The sequence below is a fragment of the Nicotiana tabacum genome, chromosome 22 (assembly GCF_000715075.1).
Source record: "Nicotiana tabacum cultivar K326 chromosome 22, ASM71507v2, whole genome shotgun sequence".
Classification (NCBI taxonomy): Eukaryota; Viridiplantae; Streptophyta; class Magnoliopsida; order Solanales; family Solanaceae; genus Nicotiana; species Nicotiana tabacum.
Window position 1 is genome coordinate 159,920,018 of NC_134101.1, and position 8,553 is coordinate 159,928,570.

Sequence of the window (8,553 nt, forward strand, 5' to 3'; positions counted from 1 at the left end):
GTGGTTATAAGCGAGTTTAATTAACGACCTCTAAGTGTGCTGCTACCCGTCCCTTTCTTATGGTCGTGGAGGAATTTAGGACCACTAAATCTGGACAGTTCTAGACAACCTAAGGTTTTTAAAAGGTAAAAATCTAGGCGGCAGACAAATAACATGTAGGACAAGCAAATAGGGACAAACAGTTAGAAGGCTCACATTTACCTCCGCATGTATGTAGACAATCAAACAGCACGTCTAAAGTACAGATTTTCAAAAGAAGTTCAGAAACCCTAAGAACATGATATCTAGATGGATATCACAAAAACAGAACATGTAGTGTTTGTTTTTTAGGGAAGTGGTAGGATCCTAACCAGTTTGCCTACTAGTTTTACAGCTTGTTAAACCTGGATAATTTCACATATAAACAGAACTGGTTGCACAACTATTTAACGTCATAAAGCTTGCCTAGGTGCGTATATACAATCACAATTATGGGAAGACATTTTGAAGTCCTTTATTCTATAAGCATGCTTTCTAGTGATATTAATTAACACGGCGTTGAAGGCTATTAAAGAAACGAGTAGGATAATTAATAAGACTAATTCAAGGCTTACATGTGTGAGTTAAAATTAAATTGATTTTAGATCCTATAGGCATGATTTCTAATTAAAACTGATTTTAGATCCTATAGGCATGATTTCTATAAGTAAAGCTGATTTAAAATCATATAGGCATGATTTCCAAAGAGACAAATTTGAATATATACCGTAATGAAAAATGAACCTTAATTATTTTATTCCCTATAGGCATGGTGTCTAATCATGTAAAGTAAAGTAAACAGAACTTATTTCAACCAAAGTAGACCCTATAGGCAGGTTGTCTAACATAACACATGTAAACCAAAATAAACCATATAGGCATGTTATCTACTCAGCGCATGTAAACCAAAATAAACCCTATAGGCATGATATCTATCCAACTTTACCTACAGTATACAACTACCCTCCCTTTTTACCAGTCACCCTAACATTTGTTTACAATTAATTATTACAGACCAGTGATTGAATAAATTACATAAATATAAATATACATTAAGCTATAAGGAGCCTTAAGTAGGCCCAAAGTAATTTCTGGTGTACCAAGCCTTCAGTAGTCTCAAATGCCCAAAGTTTCATGGCCAATTTCATGTCTAGGTGTGTCAGAGTTCCCTAAGTACCTCAAGGATCCCGGGCAGTGCTCACACCTAGACTTTCCTCAAATAAGGACGGATTTATGTGCAATGTGGAAGTGCCAGCCCTGATATGCTAGAGTTCAGAGAGATCTCAGGTACCTCTAAGCAATACACATACCAGAGGGGCAAAACTTAACCTAAGAATAAGTGAGAGTGCTTGACATGATTTGAAAGAGTTTGGTAAACAGTATAAAGAAAGGTCTCAGGAGTGAAAAGATTTTTTGAAAATCAGTACTAATTTGTGGTAAAGCAGCAGTTAGAAAAGCATAGGAAATAATTTGCAATCAGAACACAAGTCACAGAACAAACATCTTTAGAAAACACTTTGGCAAACAGTTTCCACACAAGGAAAGAGATTGGAGACACATAGAATACACCTTGGTAGAGCACATAAACAACAGGATGCATAGAGTTCTCAAAGGGGTTCTACAGAACTAATAGGTTAGATATAATGTAGGTCATTGAAACATAAAGCAAAGATCACAACAGAAATATGTTGAGGACACATAAACAACATAATTAGAGTTGCACTGGAGAGACTAGATAACTTAGTAGGAGTAAGGCAAAACAGGCAAGAACTGGAATGGACATGCCAGGCAAGCATTAACAAGTGTAGACATGCTAATCATACACTTATAAAACAAAGTTTAGGCATGCTAGATAAACAGTAGTTAGGCAAACAAGCTAGTTACATGTGGAAAAAGACAGTGTAAGACATGTTAACTAGATAGCAAACATGCAAGTAAAGTGGAGACATGCTAATTACATATTTGAATAAGGAAGTATTTGGCATGCTAGGCGAGTAGTAATCAGAAGCAAGAATGAACTCAGGTCTGATGAACTAAGGTAGTAAATAAATACATAGGTTTAGATTCTTAAAAATTTAATCAGAAAGCATACCAGTTAGAGAAAGAAAACATAAGATGTAAGACAGGTGTTGTGCAATTTCCAGCCTTGGCTTGCAACCGGCTAGACTAACAAAGATCACAAGTAGCAGAGAGAGCAGAGAGATTTTTAGAGTGTAAAAAGTAGTGGCTGATGAACTAATGTTCGTGTCCAGAAGTGAGGAGTAAAGGAGAGTATAATAGTAGTTTAGGAGTGGAGCAGAATAAGGTAAAGAAATCATAATTCAGCAATTATGGAAATTACAAAATCAATCACACACAAAATTAGCATAGTCTTCCTTCAATTAAGGACAACTACCCAACGGTTAAAGGATAGGAGTCAATTAAGGAAAGAAAATCAAATCAGACCTAAGTAAAGAGGTAAATAAATAGAAGTTTAATTAAGAAAATAATCGTGAAGAATCAGTAACATTATAGACAATAAGGTAATAAGAATAATTAGACTCGTAAACAAAGGAATAAATCAAGAATCAGCTCATAATTTTCAACCAAGCAAATTAGTAAATCGAAATTCAAAATAATATTGGTTTAAAGAGAGGGAAAATATCAGTTTTCCATAAATAGATGAGTAGGCTGAACAAAACTTCACAAACACACATAAATTAGCCAAGAGATCGACTCAAAAATTCTAGTAGAGATGAACTAGGGTAAAACACAGAATTAGGGCCAGTAAACGGAAAGATTCAGAATTGAAGCAAAAATATAAGAAATTAGGGCTTTAGCATAAATCAACTAGGGTCCAAACAATATTAACATGAATCAATCAGTAACACTTAAGAATCATGATTAAACACTCAAAAATCGGAAAGTCTTTAAAAGAGTGAGTTCAGTAAACCCTAGTTTTTCAGGAAAAACGGAGAATCGATTAAAAACCATAAGACTTTCATGAAACATGTGAAATAGACTCGATTCATCTCAGATCTGGACAGATCTGAGAAGATCAAAGGATAAAAATTAGGGTTTTTTTGGAAAAGCAATAGAGACATGCACAAACTTAGGAAACCACGGATCCAAGACGAAAAATGAGAAAGATCTTACTCAAGATCAAGCTAAATAGCATGAAACCAGCAAGAAAACCCAAGGTGTAAACAGACCGCCTAGGTCCCTTGAGGATCACTTCAAGGATCAAAATATGGAGACGCCATAGCAAGGCCATTAGAGGCCTGAGGTGGTGAAGAACCACCATAGGAGGGCAGTAGGTAAGTGACAGTGTTTGGAGGCGGTGTTTGGAGATTAGGGTTTAGGTCGAAAGCATTTGAGAGAGGAGAGGAACAGATGACGGCGGGGAAAGGTAGTAAAGTGATTAGGGTTTGGGGGGTATAGGTTAGTTTAATTTAGGTAAGGCGAGATCTGGATCGTTGATCAAAATGATCAACGGCCAGGATCTAAAAAGAGCTAGGTCGAGTAGATAAGGGGTTTGGGCTGGGTAGATTTTGGGCCTGGTTTAATTGAATTGGGGTGGAAATTGGGCTAGGTTATTATGCTAAATCCGAAAATAAGAGGGTCATTTGTTAAATACCCATTTAATTGATAAAACAATTTCCAAAAATAACTGATGGGTTGTAAAAATGATTTTCATGCCTGGAAGTATTTTAAAATAACTACTTAATATTTTAAAATTATAAAAGGCTATTTGCTGGTACAATAATGTAATAATGCATGCATAAGCTATAATTGTAAAGTAATTACAATTGTATCCTAAAAATACAAATGTGTTTATTGTGCAATAATTAAAACTTAGTACAAATGCAAATGATAAAATTAAACCACAAAAATTATTATAAAATTATTTGTGATGTAATTAGTGATTGTTTTATAAAATAAATGTTGGGATAGATTATTTAAAATACTTTAAAATACAGAAATTGTATGAAAAAATACTAATTAATGCCCATGCATAATTTAAAAATATTATGGAAAAAATTGGGTATCAACATCCGCCCCTCTTTACTCGGGAATGATGAAAGAATTTTCGAATAAAGAAATGATGGCTAATTTTGACCGGATGGGATGTTTTGAAAGATAGAGGCCGAACTCTAGTCTTTGAGCTGCCTACATATCTCTGGTTTTACAGGAATCAGGCCATGTATAGTTCTGGATCCTTCAATGGAATGTACCGATGAAGTCATTACAGGAATGGACAAGGGATTGCGGGATGAAAGCAAGAGTGGTTATGGTGAACAGTCAAATTTGAGATAGTGAAGGAACTGGAGCGAGGTCGCTCCTGCTAGGATTGTGGTTGCTCAATGGTCACCTACAAATGAAGATATGCTACAAACTTATATTTGTGCAAAACTTTAAACGTGATGCAGATTCCTTTTGCACCATGAAAGTTGTCTTCGGATGGTTACGGATGGCGTCCTCAGACCATGATGTCCTAGGCCATGAACTGTTCAGTGAGGGATTCACAGGCCATGAAATGTTGTTCTCGGGCCATGAAGATGGTGCCTCCGAACCATGACGCCTTTGAATAATGATATACAAATTCAAGAGATCCTGAAGCCATGGCATGGTGTCATCCGGCTATGAGGGTGATGCCTTTTAGACAATGACGCCTTTGGATACATTGGCGATATTTCAGCCCATGAGATGTAATAATATGATGTTAACAAGACAAGACATAGTCTTGTGAAATGAAGGGCAGAGCTTAGCCTGATCGAAAAGCAAATAGATAGTACCAGAATAGAGTAATATTTGTGCAAGGAGGGACAATGCTTAGTCCCATGCGAATATGGAGGCAAGGATTAGCCTCATGCAGATATGGAGGCAGGGATTAGCCTCATGCATATTGGAGGTAGGGATTAGCCTCATGCATATTGGAGGTAGGTATTAGCCTCATACAGATTATGGAGGCAGGGATTAGCCTCATGCGAGGTAGGGATTAGCCTCATGCTACTATGGATGAAGTAATTAGCCTCATGCAAATATGGAGGCAGGGATTAGCCTCATGCAAATATGGATGCAGGGATTAGCCTCAAGTGGGTATAGAGGCAAGGATTAGCCTCATGCAAATATGAAGGCAGGGATTATCCTCATGCAAATATGGAGGCAAGGATTAGCCTCATGCAGATTGGAGGCAGGGATTAGCCTCATCCAGATGTGGAGGCAAGGAATAGCCTCATGCGAGTATGGAGGCAGGGATTAGGCTCATGTAGATATGGAGGCAGGGATTAGCCTCATGCAGGTGTGTAGGTAGGGATTAGCCTCATGCAAATATGGAGGCAAGGATTAGCCTCATGCAAATATGGAGGCAGGGATTAGCCTTATGCAAGGATGAAGGCATTGTTTAGCCTCATGCAGATATGAAGGCAGGGATTAGCCTCATGCGAGTATGGAGGCAGGGATTAGCCTCATGCAAATATGGAGGCAGGGATTAGCCTCATGTAGATATGGAGGCAAGGATTAGCCTCATGCAAATATGGAGGCAAGGATTAGCCTCATGCGAGTATGGAGGCAGGGATTAGCCTCATGCAAATATGGAGGCAGGGATTAGCCTCATGCGAGTATGGAGGCAGGGATTAGCCTCATCCAAATATGGAGGTAGGGATTAGCCTCATGTAGATATGGAGGAAGGGATTAGCCTCATGCAGATACGGAGGCAGGGATTAGCCTCATGCAAATATGCGGGACAGGGCTTAGTCCCATGCAAAGTATGCGTAGCACATAAGGGTAGCACATTTCTTAGCTGGAGATATATTCGGTGTCTGATGGCCTGTTTGATATTGATTTTGCTTTGTGTATACATGTCTGCGAATGCTATCGCTACGTCAAATGTGCCTGCGCTCAAAGAAAAATTGTAAGTTTCGTGAGGGGGAGGTTGGTTCATGCCTTTGTCCACTGGCCTTTCTTTGCTCCGTTCCGGAGGCCTCGTTTGAGTTTTCCTGGGTAATACCTGACTGTTATGGAAATAGGGTTTTCAAAAATATGCAATTATTGGTAAAAATAGAGTTATTTTAGAAACATATTGAAATATCAGGTAATTTTAGATGAACTAGTGACTGTAACACATTTCAGAGACATTCCAGCTTCCTCAAGTTAGAATTTTGAGGGTGCTCCTCAAAATTCTACCCCAATATTCTTAATCGATTTCTGACCGTCTGGCATATGCTGGCATTGGCTGAACTTGCTCTAAAATTTTAAGGGTCCTCCTCAAAATTCTGCCCCAGTTTCTGATCTTGGGGAAAATGGAAATTTTATTATGATATGATCGAACCCACAGGGCTGCCTACGCATCCCCTCTTTAATGGGAACCAGGTCAAACGTAGTTCAATTACATCAGATGAGGAAATGTAAATAGTCTAAGCATAGTATCTCTTGATTGCGTCTGAATCGATTGGTTTTGGCCAGATTTCTCCATCCATTTCTACAAGTATGAGTGCTCCTCCTGTTAGTACCCTGTAGACCATGTAAAAACCTTGCTAGTTGGGAGAAAATTTTCCTTTGGCTTCATCTTGATGTGGGAAGATCTTCTTCAGTACCAGCTTTCCTGGTGCAAATTGCCTTGGTTTGACCCTTTTGTTGAAAGCTCTAGACATTATGTTCTGGTAAAGCTGACCGTGACATACTGCGTTCATCCTTTTTCCATCTATAAGGGACAATTGTTCATAGTGGCTCCTTATCCATTCTGCATTGCTGAGTTCAGCTTCATGTATGATTCTTAAAGAAGGAATCTCTACCTCGGCTGGGATGACCGCTTCGGTACCATAAACCAGCATGTAAGGAGTTGACCCGGTTGATGTGCGAACTGTAGTGCGGTATCCCAACAAAGCAAAAGATAGCTTCTTGTGCCATTGTTTGTGGTTTTCTACCATCTTCCTTAGTATCTTCTTGATGTTTTTGTTGGCGGCTTCTACGGCTCCATTCATCTGAGGTCTATAGGTTGTAGAATTCTTGTGCTTGATTTGAAAGTTTCACACATGGCTTTCATCAAATCACTGTTGAGATTGGTTGCATTATCCGTGACAATAGACTTAGAAACTCCGAATCAGCAAACAATATGATCGTTGACAAAGTCTGCGATGACTTTTTTGGTTACAGCTTTGTAAGATGTAGCCTCTACCCATTTTGGAAGTAATCAATGGCCATTAGAATAAACTTGTGCTCGTTTGAAGCAGTGGGCTCAATCAAACCGATGACATCCATTACCCAGGCGGCGAATGGCCAAGGTGAGCTTGTTGCATTGAGGTTATTTGGCGGCAATTTTATCATATCGGCATGCACTTGGCATTGGTAGCATTTGCAGACATACTAGATGAAATCTGTCTCCATGGTTATCCAAAAGTAACCGGCCCTAAGTATCTTCTTGGCCAAAACAAAACCATTTATATGCGGGCTGCAGGTCCCAGCATGTATATCCTCAAGTAGTTTAGAAGATTCTTTTGCGTCGACACATCTTAGCAATCCCAAATCAGGATTTCTTCTATACAAATTTCCTCCACTGTGGAAGAAGTTATTGGATAATCTCTGGAGTGTGCGTTTCTGAGTGTGGTTTGCATGCTCCAGATATTCTCCTTTCGCCAAATACTCCTTAATGTCATGGAACCAAGGTTTTTCATCTGTTTCTTCTTCAACATGGGCACAATATGCCAGCTGATTATGAATTCTCACTGGGATATGATCAACAAAACTCTTATCTGAATGTTGTATCATGGATGACAAGGTAGCCAATGTATCGGCAAACTCATTCTGAATTCTGTCCACATGCCAGAACTCTATCTTCGCAAACCTCTTTCTCAATTCCTGTACATGGTGCAGATATGGAAATATCTTGGAATTCTTGTTAGCCCATTCTCCTTGTACCTAGTACACAAGCAAATCTGAATCACCGATTACCAACAACTCCTGAATATTTATGTCGACTGCCATGTTGAGTCCTAGTATGTATGCTTTATACTCTGCCATGTTTTTTGTGCAGGGAAATCTGAGTTTAGCAGATACCAGATAATGTTGACCTATCTTTGATACCAAAATTGCTCTAATGCCCACTCCTTTGAAATATTCAGCTCCGTCAAAGAACATCCTCCAACCGTTGTATGCTTCGGTAATGTCCTCTCCTACAAATGACACCTCTTCATCAGGAAAATATATTTTCAAGGGTTCGTATTCTCCTCCCACCGAATTTTCAGCAAGATGATCTTCCAATGCTTGTCCTTTGACCGCCTTTTGAGTTACGTAGATGATATCGAACTCGCTTAACAGTATCTTCCATTTGGCTAACTTCCCGGTTCACATGGGTTTCTGAAATATGTACTTCAAAGGGTCCATCCTAGGTATGATGTATATGGTATAGTCACAAAAGTAATGCCTCAACTTCTGGGTCGTCCAGGTCAAAACACAGCAAGTGCACTCTAGTAGAGAGTACCATGCTTCGTAAGAAATGAACTTCTTACTCAAGTAGTATATGACTTGCTCCTTTCTCTCTGTCTCATCATGTTGTCC